This window comes from Schistocerca piceifrons, chromosome 1, assembly GCF_021461385.2.
Source record: "Schistocerca piceifrons isolate TAMUIC-IGC-003096 chromosome 1, iqSchPice1.1, whole genome shotgun sequence".
Taxonomy (NCBI): Eukaryota; Metazoa; Arthropoda; class Insecta; order Orthoptera; family Acrididae; genus Schistocerca; species Schistocerca piceifrons.
The window spans coordinates 914583242-914606525 of record NC_060138.1 but is presented as its reverse complement, the minus strand read 5'-3'; the positions used below and the strand labels follow the sequence as shown (position 1 = coordinate 914606525).

Below are 23284 nucleotides of genomic sequence, written 5' to 3'. Positions count from 1 at the left end.
GACGTTCCATAGACTCAACAATTCGTTGGCAGTCACTTGCAGAAACATTGAGCCGTGTTGCCTCTATAGCCGTCCATAATTGCGAAGGGTTGCCAGTGAAGGATTTTGTGCACGAACTGATCTCTCGATTATGTCCCATTAATGTTCGATGGGATTCATGTCGGACGATCAGGGTAGCCAAATCTTCCGCTCGAATTGTTCTTCAAACCAATCGCGAACAATTGTGTCCCATGTGACATAGTGCATTGTCATCCATAAAAATTTAATTGTTCTTTGGGAACGTAAAGGTCATGAATGGCTGCAAATAGTCTCTGAGTAGCCTAACATAACCATTTTCAGTTGAACCGGCCCATTCCATATAAAGACAGCCCACACCTTGTAAGAGGTCCATGACTGAGAGATTTATTGCTAGCGCACTCGAGCAGATGTAATTTCGATGGATTGCTCACATGCTGTCTGCGATATGTAAGCTATAAGAGAATCTCAGACCAGAGAGCAGTGTTGGCTGCAGTAAGAGCAGTGTCAGTAGTAGCTAGCAGTCGTGTGTATGGAATTGGCTGGGCCGGTTGTGGGGAGCGATGGCGGTGCCTGAGCGATGTAGTATAAGGTAAAAGCAGCCGCGCGCATATGTAGTTTGTTAAACTAAATTTGTACTCTTGTTATATCAAGTCCCATGTAAATGTTTCAAAAAATCTTTTAATAATGATCTTTTTTATATAATTAACTTTTTGACAATCATTCATCTGAATTTAAAGAATTTTCTAATTTCTCCAATTCATGGTCATCCCGATTATCGTAAGGAAAAATCTGTTGTTTCTCTTTATACATGACAAATCTAGCGGCCAGCATTGCACTGGGCTGTGCTAGAAAAATTTCTTATAGGAGCAGATATACACGCGTTATCCGGCGACTTCATTGAGGTTAGAATTTTCAATTTATTCAGAATGACCTTTCAGGGCCATGACGCAGCACTGCTGACGTCCAAATTTACCAGTTTAGATTCACAGTCAGTTAATTATTGAAGGGTTATACGTGAGCCACAATTTTATTGAGAGATTAGTCACAAGTTATTATTGCGAGGTTACGGAGTAATAAACTGTTGGGAGGTTACGCTGAATGTGAATGATATACATATTTTTACTGTTGGGAGGTTACAACCTTCATAGAGCCACCACCGACCTCCACAGTGTCTTGTTGACAACTAGGGTCCATGATTCAAAAATGGCTCTGAGCACTATGGGACTTAACTTCTGAGGTCATCAGTCCCCTAGAACTTAGAACTACTTAAACCTATCCAACCTAAGGACATCACACACATCCATGCCCGAGGCAGGATTTGAACCTGCGACCGTAGCGGTCGCGCGGTTCCAGACTGTAGCGCCTAGAACCGCTCGGCCACTCCGGCCGGCAGGGTCCATGAATTCGTGAGGTCTGCGCCACATTCGAACCTTACCAACAACTCTCATCAATCGAAATCGGGACTCATCTGATCAGGCCACGGTTTTCCAGTCGTTTAGGGTCCAACTGATGTCATGAGCCCAGGAGAGGCGCTACAGACGAAAGAAGTGGCTTGTAAGGCGCTTGTTCGCGCGATTCTTTGAGTATTTTTCATCTATCTGGCATCCCTATCAGGTAGCACTGATTGAGGAGATAGAGAAGATTCAACGAAGAGCGGCGCGTTTCGTCACGGGGTCGTTTAGCTGGCGAGAGAGTGTTACGGATATGCTAAACAATCTCCACTGGCAGACATTAGAAAAGAGGGATTGTGCATCACGAAGAGATTTACTATTGAAATTTCTGGACAGTACAGTTCGGGAAGAGTCAGACAACATATTACTTCCCCCCACATACATCTCGCGTATTGACCACGAGGAGGAAATTCAAGAAATTAGAGCCGATACTGAGGCTTACCGACAATCATTCTTCCCACGTACTTTTCGCGGGTGGAACAGGGTTGGAGGGATAAGATAATGGTACCGAAAGCACCCTCCGCCATACATCGTTAGGTAGCTTGTGGAGTATGATGTAGATGTAGACGTGCTGTTACCAAAGACAGTCGCGTCGATCATCTGCTGCCACAGACCAATAACATCAGATTTTGTCGCACTGTCCTAACGGATACGTTGGACTTACTCCCGACATTGATTTCTGCGGTTACTTCACGTAGGTTTACATATCTGTTACCACTTACAACCCTAGGCAAACGCCTCTGCTCTCGGTCGTTACGTGAAGACCGTCGGCCGCAGCGTTGTAATGCCTGAAGTGTGATATTCTCGGCACACTCTATACACAGTGAATCGCGGAATATCGAATTCCGTAACAATTTCGGAAATTAAATGTCCTATGCGTCTAGCTCCAATTACCATTCCACGTTATGTGGCTATAATCACGCCCGAAACCTTTTCACACGATTCATCTGAGTACAAATGAGAGCTATGCCAGTGCACTGCCCTTTGATACTTTGTGTACGGGATACTAGAGTCATCTGTATACGTACGTATCGCTAGTCCATGACTTTTTGTCACGTCAGTGTATAATGATCAGCTGGTAACAGGGGTGATTTCGGCTCTCGTTTGAACTGCAATATCTTAACAAATTCTGCAGTTTTAGACAGACCAGTCATGCTGCGTTAGTGAAACTCAGTGACCGCCAGATATTTGTAAAGTTACTTTTGCAAATATGCTGAGGGACTCAGACCAAATAATTACTAGTCATTATGCGTTGTAACGTGGCAGACTAGGAAATAATATTATGAAGTTATCGATCGCGTATAGGTGACAGTTATGATGATCAATCTTGTTGCTTCTTGCATACAAATTTATACTTACATTATGTCCAAGTAGGTTTTCAAATCATTATTTTCACAGACACCTACTTTTATAGAAATTTTTAGAAAAAAATTATATGACGTCAATTCCTGATATCACATTCCCAGATCATTCACTTTGAAAATAATAGATGATTATTGCTCATTACTACATAAAGATGCAGTATAACTGTTAATTTCAAAATCTACTTTGTAATTAAAGATTAATTACATATGTTTTGGAATCAATTGTTATCATAATGTGACTTATGAAATTTAAACAGAAAACTACATTCAGTTACCTTGTAAGTTATGTGGACATAATTTATATGTGTTTTAGCACATTCTTAAAAAAATTATTGGAATTGTATTACATATTCAAGCATGATCAGATGGAAAGTTTATCACATGGAAAATTACAAATTTTTACTGTTTAAGAGCTAACAAAAGTTGTAAAATATCTCAATTATTATACTTTATAAATGCTTCAGTCTGGTTTTTTAGTCTGATTGCATTCATGAGAGTCTATGTTTAGTGTTAATGTCTGAAACGATGTGCTATTTTCCGTTAAAATTTGTAACGAGTTTGTTTTGTTGTGGCAAAACTAGAAAGATTAAACGGAATACTAAATGGAAATATTTGTCTAGTTATTACGCTTCTTTACAAAAAGAACTCCCAGGTACGACTGAATTATACTTCCCGAAGATAAGTATCCGTTTAAGAAATGAATTATTTGTGCGTTACCACTCAATGCTTTTAGTTCTCTATGATCTACATTCGCAATATGTGCCAATCAAATCATCTACAGTATTTTCAAATTCCAAACGAATATTAATGATTTTTCGTGCACCAATGAATGATAATGCCGCAGCGTTTCACGCAAAGTCCAGCGTCGACGGGAAGGGTCCCTTTGTCTCACGTTAGAAACTAAATGCTTTTAAAGTCGAATTGTAAGCTGTCCGAATTTAGTCAAGTCGATATTCTACTTAATGATATGTACTGAAAGGGACAAAAATACGAAGAGCAACCGACAGTCTTGAAGCGAGTGAGCAGCACTTCAGTGTGGCGGTAGCAGACAGACAAGAGGCCAGGAGGGGCAAGTCAGGAAGCAAGACGTGGACAACCAATGTTTGCCCGTCTTCAATGTCTGTTGTTATCGTTTGCATTATAGAATGATCGACAACGAGTCACGGAGCGATGGAAATATTACAGCCCGATATACTACAGTAATATTTACAAATTATTTTTCACTGTGGTCTACTGGTTCAGTTTAAATACCCGTAACACGAAAATCTCGACTCTGTACCACTATGCTTTAGGCTTGAACATGGAATAAGAAAACAGCCGGCTCCAATGTTTTCTAGCTTTTGTCATATCGGTAATTAAGGAATTAAAGACATTAGCTGTCAGTCGGGATTGGTTTATATCAAGAGGGCAAGTTGAAGATTTGTGCCGGACTGGTATTCGAACCCACGTCTCCTGTCAGATACGCTGACCACTACGCCATACGGACACAGCAGTAAGCACAATCGCATGGACTACCAGAACATATCTCCCTTCATAGCCAAATTCTCAACTTTTATCACACGTCGGCTTCGAATTCCAGTGGGGCACAAGTTTTCAACTTGATGTGGGCTCGTGCTTGGTCTGAACTCATTAGGCTTTGGATCCATGTTTCATAGTGTCCATGGTGTAGGCTAATGACTTCTGTTTATGTTGCGATGCCTACTTACATCGAAGGACTATGAATCTTTGATGTCAACAAAAGAATAAAAATGAGTGGTTTCAAATGGTTCAAATGGCTCTGAGCACTATGGGACTTAACTTCTCAGGTCATCAGTCCCCGAGAACTTAGAACTACTTAAACCTAACTAACCTAAGGACATCACACACATCCATGCCCGAGACAGGATTCGAACCTGCGACCGTAGCAGTCACGCGGTTCCGGGCTGCAGCGCCTAGAACCGCACGGCCACCGCGGTCAGCCTGCGTGGTTTCAGAGTGTCTCCTTGTGTATTATGTATATCTGATTTTTTTTCCAGATCTCGATGGCGTCTTCTAGAACAACAACACTTCTAGCTACAATGCACATCCTGCAAGATTCTACAAAATCCAGGAGGAAAGTATCGAGAAGCGTTGTATTGCTTGGTGATGGATATTTGACTCAGATAATTGCGTGTAAGCAAAGACAAATAAAACAAGTTAAATAAACGGGAAAGTGACCGTTGCCGGATTTAAAACCGATCATCTCGACAGCGATCGGTATATACAGAAATATTATGAAGTAGCGGCACGCAAAGTCCAAAGCCATGGACTCTTTATCTATGCTCCGGCGTTATTTACTGCCAACGCAACCTTGGAGGCGCGAAATAACAGGCTTGGAAGAAAGTAGCAATGGCATGATAAGAACAGTGGGTGAACCTAAGGAACGTGTTATTCTCGGTAATGACATTTGGATGGTTTATGGTTGACCTGCTAGTCATGAATTACTTCCCTGGCACGTGAAAGACACGTTCTGATGAACAAAGGGCAGATACTCATCGGTTTCTTGTACACATTCAGCAGTGTAGTAGAACAGTCATCAGTACGAAGGTTGGTTTGTGCACCACAGTTCCTTCTAAACATGATTTAGTTGGAGGCGCGGTGCCCTTACACTTCTTTGGTTTTAAACTGGATCTTGCAGCCAGTTGTCACGAAAGAACAAATGAGTGTTATGGAACATGTGACGTCGTTGACCGCTAATATTTAACTGTGTGCAACAATAACCTCTTCAACCACATTATTGCGTGGATAGCTTCTGTTACCATGAGGGAGAAGTAGTCTACATTAAGGAACAGAAGCGAAAGATACGAAAATTTTACATGGGTACGGTACTGGAATAAATGTACAGGCCAACTCGTACTTGTACGGACATAACAGACAAGCACATAATACATCACAAAATAGTCACGCTCACGACAAGTCTGACTGCTGACTGGGACGGTCAGTCGTTGGTACTTTGATATCCCATGATGTAAACGGACATCTCTGGCGTCTGCCTCAACTTCAGAACCAACATCCATGGCAGAGATTAAACAAATAAATGTACTATTGTAGAAAGTCGTTGATATACGCCGAGCTGACAAAGTCATGGTATAGCGATATGTACATAAACAGACGGTAGTAGTTTCGCCTACACCAGGTATACAAGAGCAGTGCATTGGCGGAGCTGTCATTTGCACCCAGATGATTCATGTGAAAAAATTTCCAACGTGATTACGGCCGCACGACAGGAACCAACAGACTTTGAACACGGAGATGTAGCTGTAGCTAGACGCACGGGGCATTCGATTTCGGAAAACGTTAGGGAATTCGATATTCCGAAATCCACAGTGCCAAGAGTGTGCCGACAGTACCAAATTCAGGCATTATTTCTTACCACGGACAACGCAGTGGCCGACGCCTTTAACGACCGAGAGCGCGGCGTTTGCGTAGAGTATCAGTGCTAACAGACAAGCAACACTGCGTGAAGTAACCGTAGAAATCAATGTGGAACCTACGACGAACATATCCGTTAGGATAATACAGTGAAATTTGGTGTTAGTGAGCTTCGACAGCAGACGGCCAACGCGAGTGCCTTTCTAACTGTACGACATCGCCTGCAGCGCCTCTCCTGGGCTCGTGACCATAACGGTTGGACCCTAGACGACTGGAAAACCGTGGGCTCGTGACTATATCGGTTATACCCTAGACGACTCGAGACCGTGGCCTGGCTAGACGAGTCTCGATTTCAGTTGGTAAGAGCTGATGATAGTGTTCGAGAGTGGCACAGTCCCCGTGAAGCCGTGGTTTGAAAAACGTTCTGGACAGTTAGAACGAATGATTTGGGCACCCGGATCGCCCGACATGAATCACCCACCAGGGTAGTCGAGAGCGCTAATGCTATGCTTCCTGGACTCGGGTAGGCGCCCCGGCCCCAGATCGAATTCGCCCGGAGGATTAACGACGAGGGCCGATGTGCTGGCCAGCCTGGATGTGGTTTTTAGGCGGTTTGCCACATCCCGCTAGGTGAATACCGGGCTGGTCCCCATGTTCCGCCTCAGTTCCACGGCTCGCAGACATCTGAACACTTTCGCACTATTCCATGGATTACACTCGATGCAGACAGTTGGGGTACACTAATTCCGTCCGGGGGGTACGGGGTGACGGCAGGAAGGGCATCCAGGCACCCCTTAACCATTAACATGCCAAATCCGATTAACGATGGCTGACCCTGCAGGACAAGGCTCAAGCGATAGAATAGAATCGCGCGACAAGAATCCTATCGAAAGATTAAGGGACACAATCGACAGGTCAGTTTGCGCACAAAATCCTGCACTGGCAGCACTGTCGCAATTGTGGATGGCTATGGAAGCAGCACGGCTCAATATTCTTGCAGGAAACTTCCATGCCATGCCTAGTTGCTGCGCTAGGCCAGACTACAGGATGTCCGACACGGGAGGTAACCAATGGCATTTGTCACCTCAGTGTAAGCTGACATGTAGTTACAAAGTGCACACAGTCTAGAAAATGATTCGATTTCGCTAGATATAGGAATTCGTCTGTGTAAAGGCTGACTTAATATGCGTGCAGAATTTGAAATGTGTAAAGACCAGCAAAGTTCGTTTCCGGGTCCACTCCTGCTCTTAATATACGTAAATGACCTTGTAAAGAAATTAAAATACAAACAAGAGACGTTAACGTTATCCTGTGACATAAATATACTATTCAAGGACAAATAAGGCGGTAGTTGAACGCACATTTAGCTGGTTTGTAGCACACAGGCTTGGTCTACAAGTTGGAGAACGTGTGTTTTGAAATTGGAAACAAAAATGACCAACATATAACATAATTACACATGTCAGATACTAAATGAAAAACAAGGATAAAAGCTAAAATAGTGACAGTTCGTTGATAAACTAATTTAGAAGCTCAGTTCGACAAATTTTGATTTTGAAGTTCCCTTTTCACTGAGAAACAGAAAAAAATGCTACCTTGTTTCCACCCTTTTGTCAAAAAAATGGCTCTTAACACTATGTGACTTAACATCTGAAGTCATCAGTCCCCTAGAACTAATTAAACCTAACTAACCTAAGGACATAACACACATCCATGCCCGAGGCAGGATTCGAACCTGCGACCGGAGCGGTCACGCGGTTCCAGACTGAAGGGCCTAGAACCGCTCGGCCACACCGGCCGGCCACCCTTTTGTCATTCTAGTCCTATGTAGCCATCGTCTGGAGTATTGTTCCTGAAATGAAAGTCCTGCTACAAAAGCAAGCAATAAGAATATTGTGTAAAGTACAAATAGTTTGCAGAGACCTGCTCAATGGCATTACTTTCAGGCACTCACATCCTGTTAATTTGAAACAATTTCAAATGAACAGGAATTTATAGAGCTATAAGACAAGACATGGGAAATTTCACTTATACACTTTCATCCTTGTCAAGTTTCAGCGTGAGATTGTGTATTCTTGTACAAAGCTCTTTAATCAGCTGCCTGCAGATATGAGGCAGTAAAGAATCCCAGAAAATTCGAAATATAATTGCACACGCTTGTTACTAGTCACTCCGTTGTAAATTACCTGATTATATATATATACTGCAGGATTGGATATTCTTATTAATACCAAGATAAGTAAAAACATCCGCGGCAAATAAGCCTCTGTTCTTAACAGCACATAGATAACTTATCTCGTGTCAATGTTTTCAGTGCGCTCATGTAAATACTAAGCAAACCATAATTAATGAGCCGCACATTCTAGGAAGGCAGCAAGGCTTATTCGGAGTAACGGCTTCTCTGTTAATTTAATTTTTTTTGTAGATACAGGCTTATAGATTAATGGTAATGAATAGTGACCGTATTTTATACAAGTGGTTTCCGGCAATTACTTGTATCACGTAGTCTATAGCGTTACTCGTATCGCATCTCAGAGCGTTCTTCTTCGCAATAAGATTTTCTCTTACTATACATGATTTCTTAAATAGGTTAAAAAACTTGTTACAGTTCTATGCTCCAAATCACATACACGGGATGTTAGGAGTGTAAGTGTAGATATTTTAATTCGTGACTATGGACAGTAAACCGAAGAACGTTACATCAGTATTTATTTCATTTGCAGGCTTATATTTATAGCTATTAAGAGTAGGATGTTTTTAGGTTGGTTGGTACCTTGAAGTACACGCGGCAAGAGCAAGCCACTAATGCTTATTTTCTCCCGGGCATCAGGTCAGCTGCTGAAATGTGGACGCATGGACGCAAAAAGATTAGTCCACTTAGTGGTCCAGTTGCGACGGTGCAAAAAACATCAGGTAGTAAATCATGTTACGAGCTTGTGGAAAGACTGTTCGATGCAGAGAAAAAACAACTTACACACTGAAGTGTGTACATATTAAGGTACCAATGACCACAATACCTGCACTATACTCCTAACACTATGTCTCTGGTGTATATAGCAATACCATGCAATCGTAGATGCATCGCTGCAACTAATCAGTGCGCCACAAATTACTGATATCAAAATAAAAGTTTTAACGGCAAATGTCGTCTGAAGATCAGCAGTTCTGACCGAAACTGATGATCGTACAAAGTATGTCCTTGTAAGTCAGCAACTGGTGCAGTAGCAGGAATGCTATTTGTTGTATTCTATAAGTTTAAGGCTAAATAGAACAATACTATTCACTGAATTTCAAAGTTCGTTGTGGTCAGTGATTAGAAATTCTCCCCGAAAGAGAGGCGGCAAATGGAAGGCTTTGCGAAAATCTTTCCTGCAAGCCGCTTCGTTAAATCATTAAGTGCTGTGAGACCGTCTTGTCACGAAGCTCTGTATGGCCCGGATATGCTACGCTGACGACACTTTGGACAAAAGTGGCCGCCTTGTTACTCAACTAATCGAAAGAATATATTCGGCAAACTTAAATACGGTGGCCGGACGGTATTTGACGTCCACTCCTCAGAATCCATGTCCAGCGTCTTCTACTGAAGTACAAACCACTATGAAGTGAAGGAAAGAGGATGCTTATCAATGTACCACATCTTTTTCCCGTTCCGTTCAATAACGGAGTGCGAGAAGACGGACTGCTTAAATACCTCAGTGCACGCTGTAATTAGTCTAATCTTGTCTTAGGCGTCCCTTCTGGTGGTCTCCAGGGTCTTCACTTAAAACTGGTCCTTGAAACTTTGTAAACAGGCTTTCACTAAGTTGTGCACGTATCCATTGAAGCATCTACCAGCTCAGGTTCTCCAGCACCTCCGTGACCCCCTCCCGCGAGTCAGAAAAACCCGTCACGTTTCGCGTTGTCATCCTTTGTACATATTCCGTGTTTATCTTATTTGGTATGGATCACACAAATGGTTTGTAAGCAATCCCGTATGCAACTGAACACATTTTCCCCGTATTCTGCCAATGAACCGAACTCTGCCACCTGATTTACCTACAGTTGAGACTGTTGGCCATTCCATTTCATATGCTTACAAACTATTACAACCAGTTATTTATATGGGTTGAATGATTCCAAATGTGACTCAATGACACGATAGCAGCACCATTTTGCACGCGTTGTCTAAGGCTACTGTCTTCGATTAGTAATGAAAACGACATGGGTTCTGGGTTCGATCCTAACCACTGCTTAAATTCTGAATAAAGGTCATCAGCAACGGCAGCCTGACACTTCCGGTATAATGAGTCACCTCGTTCTGACATTTGTCAAAGAGGGCGGAGGAGCGGACAGAGTTTTAGGGCGACCTCTTATCCTTGTCGTGAGAAACTCCCGCTATAACACGAAAGAATAAGAAATAATCAACTGCATGAGGATGCAGAAGGCGATGGGTACCACTGCTTTAAGACACGTAATGTGTATCGACAGGATATGTGGCCTGTAATTAAAAATGTAAGTGGGGATACAAAAGATTCCGTTCGAAGGCCGTACAGTCTCGAACCGGTGGCAGTCAGGCAAAGTCGCCTTGAGCACTGAGGCAACCATCACATGGGCGTACTAGGGCGCGCCATGTTGAACATACCCGTTTGGCAAAACAGCGAGTCCTGCTGCGTGAAAAAATTCGTAAATGCCTACTGTACGTTTTCCTCCGACAGGAATCGTTGACCCGTCAAGGGCTTTTTTAGGCGATGAAAGGCGTGATAATCGCAAGGGAGGAGATCAGGACTACAGGGCTAGTGGTCAAGTGTCTCTCACTCCAGTTGACATAAATTCTGTGTAACATCTGCAATATGGAGACGGGGGTTATCACGAAGCAGGAGCACCCCTTGTCGCACCATCCCACGACGGTGGTTTTGGACAGACGTGCTACCCCATACACAGTCTTTATTCTCCTTCGGCAGCCAAGTAAAGAAATACAGTACGTTGGTCCTATATAGACGCATTTGGTAATAGTGTGGCCATAGTTGACGTTTCCGCATTTACTGCACGCACGTCGGAAAGACACGACTGCCAAAATTATCCCTTACCTACACATCGGTGCTTATACACCGGCACTAAGTTGCATATAGATGGCAACAACGCCCTCAGACGAAAACGTTTTGATCGCTCCTTATACTGTAGTTCCGCATTAGTTCCCTAGAAGAGAACCTGCATATCAAATCAGTTGGAACAACACAAACTGCAGTTATCGTAGAGACTGCTACCCAAGATGACTGCAGAAAAAATATGGAAGAAAACGAAGGAAATGGGCACCATCGTGTACGAAGGTCTCAGAAAACGAAAGGCTCTAATTATAGTCCACAGAGTCTATGACTCAATCAGTGACAACGAATTTCTCGGGAGTCTCTATGAGCAGAACCTAAGCAACGAAACGTTTAGAGAAGAGTTCGAGCAAGATGTGAAAATTTCCTTCAAAACAGGTCCCAAAGGGCGTGGCTACAACCATCAGTTTGACACCAAAACTTTATTGGTACCTCGCCAAAAAATAAAAGGTCTACATTGACTTCGAGTCACTTAGTGTCAGAGACTTCACCGTTGCGTCAATATTGTACGTGCAACAACTATGGTCACTCCACCACAACATGTAGAAAGCAAGAGGCTATATGCAGCAAATGTGGCCAAGCCGGCCACAAAAAGTCCGAATGCAGGACCAGGGAAACCACAACATGTATTCCATTTAGAAACAGAAGACAATGTAATAAGTCAAAAAGAGGAGAGTGCAGGAATACAGACAGTTACTAGACAGGTTCATAGACAGTAATGACTATGGTAATTAATCAATACACAGTGAACAACACTGAGAATGAAAATATACACGACACTACCACAAGAAAGCACAAATCTCCCTCCACTGGAAGCAGAAACTTCCGGCGTGCCATCTCATGGCGCCAACAGCTGGACCTGCTACCGGACAGCAAATGCAATTAAGATCATACACCCGCACTATTACAGACAACAACACTAGCGGAGAGTTACACAAGTTCAAAATGGTTCAAATGGCTCTGAGCACTATGGGACTTAACTTCTGGGGTCATCAGTCCCCTAGAACTTAGAACTACTCAAACCAAACTAACCTAAGGACATCACACACATCCAAGCCCGAGGCAGGATTCGAACTTGCGACCGTAGCGGTCGCGCGGTTCCAGACTGTAGCGCCTAGAACCGCTCGGCCCGTTACACAAGTACAGTGGAGTATATTGACGATGTGACCTTAAATGGATCGATATACAACAGGGCAGAAAAACTAATAAACAAACAGATGTTCTTCTGGATTAACTTTCAAACCTCGTTAACCCAAAGAATACAGGAATTAGAGGACGAGTTAATAAATGATACACAACACCCAGATACCGGCGAAAACCACACCGTCGTATCAACAACAGCCTTGAGAATAGACAATCGAAACACTAGGTAAAACTCAAGACAACACACAAAACACACAAGTATCGAAAACCAAACACAAGTAGAAAAATCCAGTAAGGAGGAAAGTAAATACGACAGAACCAAATGTGAGCACTACATAAAGCCTGTGGCTTTTTTACCAGGCGAACTACTGAACCAGGGCACAATACAACCAAGTACTGTAACCAAACCACATGTTATAGATTGCAACGACAACAAAACTGGCGAGAAAGAGACGGTAGAAAAGGGAACATAGACATAAAAACATCCACGCATGGAACCCTACTGACACCAGAATCACAACCGGAGACTGCGAATACACAAAATGTAATACGTTATGAATACGAAGGTGGTGACGATGAAAATGAAAATGATGATGAATAGAGGTGCCCAATTGATACATGTAACATACATAATCAAAACACACCAACAAATGGAACCACCACAACAGCCGCCAAAGAGCAAAGCGATAAACCCCCGCCAACATTCAATTCTCAATCTTACAACACCAAACCGAATCAGAAGAAACCTACTCCCAGTGTACAGCTGGCTGGTATCGTAACACCAGTAAAACCAGAAGGAAAGCGTCTTCCAAAAACGGTGCGAAGTATTTTTAGAGCTTTGCGTGTGACAAAAGAGGTGATTAATGCGTGTGACGTAGTGACGATAGTGCAACATCAAGATACGCAGCACACGCCACAAAACGCCGACCACGGCGCACCACCCGACACCACACCTACGTTCCAGGGCGCCGACGTGAGGTCGTACTTCGACTATATTCAAACTGGTAGCAAAAGCTACGTACACGTTAAACACCCGTAGCATCACTTATGAACATTCTTTAGCGGAATCCAATGAGAAACAAGCAAGTTAGTGCTGAACCTCCCAAAATAGTTAAAGACATAATATAGATATACTGTTTCTATAAGAGCCATACACCAACCAAGGCAAACTACCATGCTTTCTGACAAATGTGATAACCATAACCGGTAGTCAGGCAGCAGTTTCCATATTAAATAAACATATAAATATAGTTAAAATAACTGAATTATGTAATGAACACTTGGTAACAATTAAATTTTCATACCAAGGAGATATATGGATAATTGGTTCACTGTATGCCCAATACTGTCATTTCCATAGCGCCTATGGCTAATAGCCGAATACAAACGATGTAAGAAGGTTCTCATATGCTCGGACATAAACGCCAGGTCCACTCTATGGAATTCCAAAATAACAGACGACAGAGGACGCATAATAAACGATGTCCTACAGTAAATGCGACTACACGTAGTTAACGTATAAGGGAACATACGGACACACGCAGGACATGACGGATCGAAAAGTAATACAGATATCACATTCGTAAATAACGGTACCAGAGAACGCATATCGGACTGGAAAATGCAAGACCACATTATTGTCAGCGTCCAAACGCGATCACTGTGAGACTAACAAGACAAAACAACACGACCAAAACAGTACACACCTGACACTTACTATTCCATAAAGCTGACTGGGAGAGACTAAGAGGAACAGCACAAGACGGAAAGCTTGAAACCATCACCGGAAGCATTGACTTCAAGGCACACATGCTTACCGATCTCATCACAAAAGCATCACGAAGGTTGTAAAACAAACTTCACACAGTTTGTGTCAGGTTGATCTTTTCATCTGATAGCACTGCGTAAGTATTTTGTCAAAGAGGTTTTTACAAGCAGTGTTCCTGTAGCTATGGGAGTTATTGGTTGAAAACGAGTTTAACACCAATGGGTACAGTACTGATAAATATTCAGAATGATTATCAACCTAAGTCTGAGTTCATCCACAAACTGAGGCGTATTTATAATACTGAAGCTAGACTGTGTATCCTTGTCTTCCTTGAGTGGGCATTGGAGGGCGTTTACACACACGTATACAATACTATGAATACTTCGAACCCTATAGTTAACGTTGCTGTCATAAACGAATTTAGTTTTTTTAATTCTTCAGGGTCTGCAGTGTGCAGTATGTGTTGTAGATACAATCTTAGACAAAAAAATTGACCGCTGAGTCGTTCATGTAAGTTGGACAATACAGTCGTTCTCCCCTCAGAATTCTATGTCTGGCAATATGCTCGATCTGTCAGCTTTGTAGTCTGCAGCATTTCCTGGAGGAAGTCAGTTCTGAGTATTATTAGTAACTACGCTTCAGTCCCTAAACTTAGTTACAGAAATGCGAATCAGACGCATTACGTATTCCAGGCCATAGCAGCTGCGTCTTTGAGCTATGGTCACTTCCCAGCCCTCTGTAGGCTCACATTGGTTCGTCTTCTTCCTGTTGGTACTGTAACTGAGATTTGGGAACACGGCAAGGTATGTTTGGCAACTCTGTGATCGACGAGTTACTTCCTGGAGTGGACGGAATTAGGCATCAAAGTTCACTTGATTCTTCCTGTCATTTCCACTGAATAATCTGAGTTATTATCACTTGAGATGTAACAAAAGATTTTAAATTTACGGTTTTAGGCCCAAGAAATTCGTTGCACGTGGAAATCGCAACTAATGTCGCCCTTTAAATAGCTGTTCACGAGTTCTAGGCACTATTGGCCACGTAAGAAGATGCCAAAACAATGACCTCTTCGCTGGCTCTGTGGTTATGACCTGTGAAAAAGCGTTTGTTATGGTTCGCAATTCCAGTCTCGCTGACAGTAACGTTTTTATCCCTTCTGTGAAAGAGCTACAGGTAGTCAGATCAAACATTGATAAGGAAATCGCAAGAAAATACTTTCGGCTCATAGTGCTATGGTGAAAAACTTACAATACTGCACTACAGTTAACGCCTCTTTCCGCTGCTAACAAGCAAATGTTGGGTTTCTAGGAATACATAATTTTTTTTATGAAATGCCGCATTTGCGTACCTCTTGAGTGTGACACAGCATACTAATTAAACACAGTCCCAATCGCAATCGAAGTGAGTAGTATTTTACTAATTCGTGCCGATAGAGGCACGCTTGTGTACAGTTTTATTAAAACAGCTTTTCGTCATAAGGTTACCGTGGGAAGTTTTATTTCATTTCTTATAATACAGTGCACAATTTTCGTAAGGTTTCTTTTAGTGTTGTTAAAACAATAGTAAACATGAGAGAGAAATTAATCATCAATGATATATGCCAATTCTCTAGTGTCCTTTATAACAGTCTCACAATGCACATGCAGTTTTTTGATTACATGCATGTAGAAAACTTCGTCTGACTTAAAGCTGTCAAAAAAGGTTTGAAGAAGAATTAAATGCCACTACCACACGACAGCTAATGTAGAAAATACTTTTCTGACGTATTTTGGCACGATGCGCTCTCCCCATGCATAATACAAAAGTTTCGAGATGCATCTGCAGCCTGACCGTCTATTAAACCTTAAAAGTACAAAATGTCGCAGAAGTTAGCCCTTTTTCCACATGCGACTATTTTGGGTTGAGAAGTGAAGGAAATCGTGTTCAAAGTTCCATTAGATCGATAACTTCAGCAGACAGCAGAATTGCGTTTTAAAAAATGTAGCAGTAAATGTACTCGTACTCGCGACATCTTATCTTTGGTGCACGACGCTTACCGTTACGCTACTAGCTGTCAGGTAGGTATAGCACATCTAGAAGTCAATAACAATTCCTCCAGAACTTCCGCATTCCACAATGCTGTGAGATAATGCGTATGACCGGATCTAGACTTCTGAGAGAGAGACAGTTACAGCTTTTCCTTTGCACTGCACTACGTTTTCAACAAACAGATAGCGCAATAGAGTAGCTCAAGTGGAAAGGAACACTTCCTATTTTAATTTCTGCATCCTACACTGTTGGCAGTTCTGTGTAGGTGGAAGTTACGTGATTTTATTTCGGTGATTACAAAATAGAGTCGAATGTATGCACTGGGTAACTGAGGCAACTAGTTCATGGCGATTCAGTCAACCAAGTAAATGAATGTACTGAACATGCTGCAAACCACTACAGGGAGCCTGTGTGTCAGAATTCTGATCCAGTCTGGCGCAACGGCATTATGAGCAGAGGATTTGGTGGTCTGTTGGATTGATAATGGGTTCATATAATTATGGTCTGGGTTCGATTCCAACTTCTGCTGTTTATTTTTGATAGGGAGAGACAGATTCTATTCTCTTCTGGCTACGACAAGTGAAGAAGGTGTAATGACATTGTGGTCTGAAATTCACATTAGTCTTGATATTCCTTCGCTTCCAAGTAGATATTACGTTGAACCACAATACAGTGGAGACATGTAGAAACTCTATCACCAGTAACCTTTATTATACTACTTATTTATTTCTTGTGACGAAACAAACGCTATGTAGGGTACAGGACGCTCATTCCATCTTTTATTTGAGCTTCTGTATGTCGATAAAATTGGTTCTGAACTGGGAATGCAACTCAGACCGCCTTAACGCCGAATTTGATCCCTTCGTGACAATACAGCTCGACTACAATTTGTTGTTTGTTCAAAATTGCAGATTCTTCAACATCTCCACATATTGCGCGTGAATGGGCTCGAATCCTGGCCCAGCACTAAAGTTTTCATTATGTATTATCAAGCTCTAGCATGAGAACACCTATCTGCTGGTGGATAATAATTTTGATTTTTAATGTATTTTCATTCGTTGTCAATACTAACGATATCTGACGTTTTTGACTCCCAGTGAGACACAGAAATATTTGCGAGATAACTGTAAGTTCAAGGATGCTGGTGGAGAAAAATTCAGTAGCTGACGTCTCTTTGTGTGTAGTCAACAACGATATGTGTGGGGTTCGATTCGCAGTCAGCACTGAACTCTTCGTCATATTATTTCTACTTCAAACATGCTCACATGCTGCTGGCGTAAGAAACCCATATTTAACGATCGTTTTCTCTAGAATATAACAGCTATAGGTGTCGGGTTGGAGACCTGGGAAGGAAAAAATTAATCCTTCGTCTCGTTATTTCAGTTAAAACATCTAGCTACTGCCGAGAAAATCCGATAAGCACAGTTGATTATGCTTCGATAACAATCTGATTAGGTTCTGGGTTCGAATCCCTGTCCAACAAAACTCAAGAAAGAAGCAATATTTGACATTTCTCGTAGTTCGTTAACAGGGACAATATGTGCTGGGTAGGAATTCCTGTCCGTTAAAAATGTTTACGTTATGTAATTTAAAGTTGATATTTGCTAACTAATACTGTCTAAAATCGAGGTATATTACTCTCTGAATGCATAGTCAGGAATGACTGTTAGTTTCCGTCAGTCACGAAATCTTTGCTTAGTCTGCATGACCTGGGTTTGAATCCATATGCAGAACGAGACGGTTCGTCGTGTCATTTGAAGTTCATACATATTCTGACCTAGCTGCTCGTGAATAACTTAAATTTTTAATGTCATTTTGTGTTAAATAATAAGTACGGTATGTTACTTTGAAGAGGAAATCATGAATACGACGAACTTACTACATGCATTACCTATCTGACGTAATAATGAGAGTGGTAACATTTCAGGTATGTCATTTATTGTAATAAATGTGAATTTACAAGCCTTAAGGACAGTCTTATCTGTGATAAGGTGTTCCCTGATATTTGTAGTATCGTGGTATAGCTTTACATCTTGAGTTATTGCGATACAGAGCGGTGTTTTCTAGTGGTGACTTGTTGGAACCATTTTCAATATTCAAACGACTGTACCGAGGAGCGATTAGAGGACCTGCTAGACAGCTGCGTTATGTGGGTTGCATGAGAATCAGGCGAAATGCAATTCAGGTCGTTCGGAAACTTTCGAGCACGGCTGTACATCTAAATCTTCCTACTAATTTAAGTGGTCTTGTAGTTAGGTAATCATTGAGCTCTATAAGTCCTAGTTGGATGAAACTTGTCATTAATAGACGCCATTAACAGCAAGGATTCCAGCAAATTTCCATGAAGCTACTACTATAATACATTTGCAGATATCTGCCGATGGCTCCGCATTCAAGATAACGCGCTGCGTCGTTCGCAATCCGCAATCTAGAAAAAGATTGCGTTTGACAGAGATTCTACGAAGCCACTACATTACTGTGTAACTGAATTGTATACACGTTAGGGCTGCCAGACTTTGCTTATAGCTCCATTTCGATTTCCAGTATCAGATGTTCGACCTGAAACGCATGTGTTAGGAAGCTCACTGTTACCATACAAGAAACTGTAACCCGCTTTCATCTTGCCACTGCACAGGGCTTGGACAAAACAAAGAAATTAATTTAGAACCAATTTAGATCATGTATTATGGTGGAGCACTCTTAAAATATATGGAGTACAAGAAACCAATCTGTAAGGCGCGTCCACGTGAAACATCCTGTTACAAATGTCATTGTCTTATGTGATGGCAGAATTTGTTAATTGCTGCAGTTATCTGAAAGAGTCCGAGTTTCGTTGCTCCAGCCTCTGTTTACAGTAAAATCACATTTAAAACATGTTCGAACACCAAATCCTCAGTATGAAATATTTTCGAAAGATAATGAATTGCTAGAAATCTATCAGTTTATTTCATAGAAAGAAGTTAAAGTAAGTTTCAACGTTTACTTTTATTTATTCATTTACGTTTTGTCTATCACTCCGTACCAGAGACCTAAACAACGTAGAGACTGAATTAAAGCAGCTGCAAACAGGTTGATAAAGAGTCGTTAAGTGCTTAGAAGAGCGACGACCTTGCCCATGTGACGTTCGTCTCAGATAACAACAACAAAAACCCATAATTTAAGGGGCTGTCAAGGTTACAGAGGGGCGGGGACGAACAAGATAGTCGTACTGTGACTTCTTGGAACACAGTCGTAGTAGCACTTTCCGCCCCAAGGAAATGTTAAGCGTTTAGTGGGAACGGCGCTATCTCGGCGCATTAAGTGGCTGCGCAAAGCCTCCTCCCTGTTCTCTGCACTGCTTCTAACTTAAGATTCGAATCCTCCACAAGTGATAGCTCAATGTTCCTTCGAGATTTTCTGTTCAAAATCGCCATAAACTACATAATTCATTTCCTACTCACGAGATCTGAGCGGAGTGTTATGCAACTTCTTTTTTCAGCCATATACAGAGTGTTGCAAAAAGGTACGGCCAAACTTTCAGGAAACATTCCTCACACACAAATAAAAAAAAGGTGTTATGTGGACATGTGTCCGGAAACGCTTAATTTCCATGTTAGAGCTCATTTTAGTTTCGTCAGTGTGTACTGTACTTCCTCGATTCACCGCCATGATTTCATACGGGATACTCTACCTGTGCTGCTAGAACATGTACCTTTACAAGTACGACACAACATGTGGTTCATGCACTATGGAGCTCCTGCACATTTCAGTCGAAGTGTTCGTACGCTTCTCAACAACAGATTCGGTGACCGATGGATTGGTAGAGGCGGACCAAGTCCATGACCTCCACGCTCTCCTGACCTCAACCCTCTTTAGTTTCATTTATGGGGGCATTTGAAAGCTCTTGTCTACACAACCCCGGTACCAAATGTAGAGACTATTCGTGCTTGTATTGTGGATGGCTGTGATACAATACGCCATTCTCCAGGGCTGCATCAGCGCATCAGGGATTCCATGCAACCGAGGGTGGATGCATGTATCCTCGCTAACGGATTCATCCGAGAAAATGACGTTTTGCCATTCGTGCACCCAGGTTCGTCGTTGAGTACATCATCGCAGGCGCTCCTGTCTGTGATGCGGCGTCAAGGGTAATCGCAGCCATGGTCTCTCCGAGCTGATAGTCCATGCTGCTGCAAACGTCGTCGAACTGTTCGTGCAGATGGTTGTTGTCTTGCAAACGTCCCTATCTGTTGACTCAGGGATCGAGACGTGGCGGCACGATCCGTTACAGCTATGCGGATAAGATGCCTGTCATCTCGACTGCTAGTGATACGAGGCCGTCGGGATCCAGCACGGCGCTCCGTGCTACCCTCCTGAACCCACACGATTCCATATTTTACTAACAGTCATAGGATCTCGATCAACGCGAGCAGCAATGTCGCTATGCGATAAACCGCAAGCGCGATAGGCTACAATCCGACCTTTATCAAAGTCGGAAACGTGATGGTATGCATTTCTCCTCCTTATACGAGGCATCACAACAACGTTTCACCAGGCAACGCTGCTCAACTGCTGTTTGTGTATGAGATATCGGTTGGAAACTTTCCTCATGTCAGGACGTTGTAGGTGTCGCCGCCGGCGCCAACCTTGTGTGAGTGCTCTGAAAAGCTAATCATTTGCATATTACAGCATCTTCTTCCTGTCGGTTAAATTTCGCGCCTCTAGCATGTCATCTTCGTGGTGCAGCAATTTTAATGGCCCGTAGTGTACATCTCTACCAGCACAAGGTTGCTAATGGCAGTTCACTTTTACTTTGGCTGTTCTGCGGACGAATAATAGGCTAGTCTGTGGACAGGGGGTGGACAAAAATAAGGAAACAACAAATACACAACACATTACGATGCCTAACACGGTGTATAAAACACGTTGATATTCTAAACAGATTCCAGTCGTCTCCGAGTGGATAAACACAGGTCCTGAATGATTTTGTACTATTCTTCCTGCAAAATAGTGACAAGTTCAGGTAAAGATGAGGGAAGTGGATAGCGATGATGCACACTTCTTTCCAAAGTAAACCACAAACGCTCAGTAATGTTGAGATGCGGGGACTGCAGTGTCCAGCAGAGATGTGACAGTTTATCGTCGTTCTCACGACGTGCGAGCTGGGCCTTGTCGTCTTGGAACACAGCACCACCACTGGGCAACAAATGTTGTACCACGGGATGGTCATAACCAGCCAAAATGGTCACATAATCCTTGGCAGCAATACGACCTTGCAGAGTAACCATGGAATACCATAATATGGCTGCCAAAATCATCACCAAACCCTCACCACGCTTCACTCACGGGACACCAGAAGTTGGAAACAGTGTAAAACAAGGCTCATTCGACCAGATGACTTTCTTCCATTGCTCCATAGTTCAGGTTTCGCCACTAAGTTTTCCATTTACGGGCATTTGGATTATGGATGAGTGATTTGGAATTCCAGCGCGCCCTGTAATTACTTGCGTATTGAGCTACCTTTGTGTTGTTATGGTGCTGACAGGCTTCGCAAGTGCGTAATTCAGTTCTGCAACGGCTTTTGCAGCTGCCGTTCTCTTATTTTTCGTCACAATCCTCTTCAATGATCTTCTATCACTATCTCTCTCTCTATTCGTTCAGTCGGTTCCGATTCTTCGTGACCCCATGAACCAAATCACGCCACTTTTTCCTGTCTTGCACTTTCTCCCGTAGACCTTTCAGGTTGGAACACATTGCTTCTGTGATGCCATCGATCCATCTCATCCTCTGACGTCCTCTTCTTCTAGTTCCTTCAATCTTCCCCAGCATTAATGTTTTTTCCAGCGAAGCATGCCTTCGCGTTGTGTGTCCAAAGTAGGTCAGCTTTTGTTTTAACATTAGACCTTCCAGGGAGAAATCTGGTTTTATTTGCTCCAATATTGATCTGTTGGTTCTCTTTGCAGTCCATGGAACTCTAAGAAGTTTCCTCCAACATCTCAATTCGGAGTCAATTCTTCGCCGTTCAGCCTTTCTAATGGTCCAGGTCTCACATCCATACATCACAACAGGAAAGACCATAGCCCTCACAATACGGATCTTTGTTGCTAGTGTTATATCTCTGGACCTTATAACCTTGTCAAGGTTTGACATCGCCTGTTTACCGAGCAACAGGCGTCTACGGATTTCATGGCTGCAGTCGCCATCAGCAGAGATCTGGGAACCGAGATACCTGAATGTGGTCACTACCTCCATGGTTTCTCCTGCTATATCCCACGAATTGGTAGGTGTAGTTGCCATAATTTTCGTTTTCTTCACATTCAGCATAAGACCGGCCTTTTCACTTTCGTCTTTCACCTTCAGTAAGAGTGTTCTCAATTCTTCTTCACTTTCTGCCAACAGGATCGTATCATCCGCGTACCTGAGGTTGTTTACATTTATTCCAGCTATTTTAATTCCTGTTTCTCCTTCATCTAGCCTCGCATTCCTCATAACGTGTTCTGCTTACAAACTTTCGTTTGTGTTGTGACTGCCGCGCGGAGTGGCCGCGCGGTTAGGGGCGCCATGTCACTGACTGCGAGGCCCCTCCCGTAGGAGATTCGAGTCCTCCCTCGGGTATGGGTGTGTGTGTTGTTCTTAGCGTAAGTTAGTTTAGGTAGTGTGTAAGTCTAGGGACCGATGACCTCAGCAGTTTGGTCCCTTAGAAATTCACACACATTTGAACATTTTTTGCGTTGTGACTTAGCGGATGATATTTTCCTGCCTTCCCTGTATGCGGTATAAATGTCCAATTAGTGACTCTTGGCTGGATACTGAAACACCCACCATACGAGCATAATTTTTCCGCGTTCGGATACACTTAGTCCCGACTTAACGCACTCACAACTACACAAAACACTGTTAGACGACGGCTGACACTTCCAAAATATTTAGGACATTGCACAGGTGTCGTTTGTGGTCAAATAAGACAGGGCAAGCTACTGGCTTGGCTAGCGTCTGTATTTATGTTCAAGTATGCTTTTCTAGCGGTGTTTTCGTATTTTTGTCCAACCCTTGTATATGTTG

The 23284-nt window shown here is 42.6% G+C and overlaps 1 protein-coding gene across 1 annotated transcript in view; it reads right to left on the bottom strand.

The window, feature by feature from the left end:
- The window catches only part of LOC124794099 (venom serine protease-like), a 283573-nt gene that overhangs the window by 94925 nt on the left and 165364 nt on the right, over nt 1-23284 (bottom strand). The window lies entirely within an intron of this gene.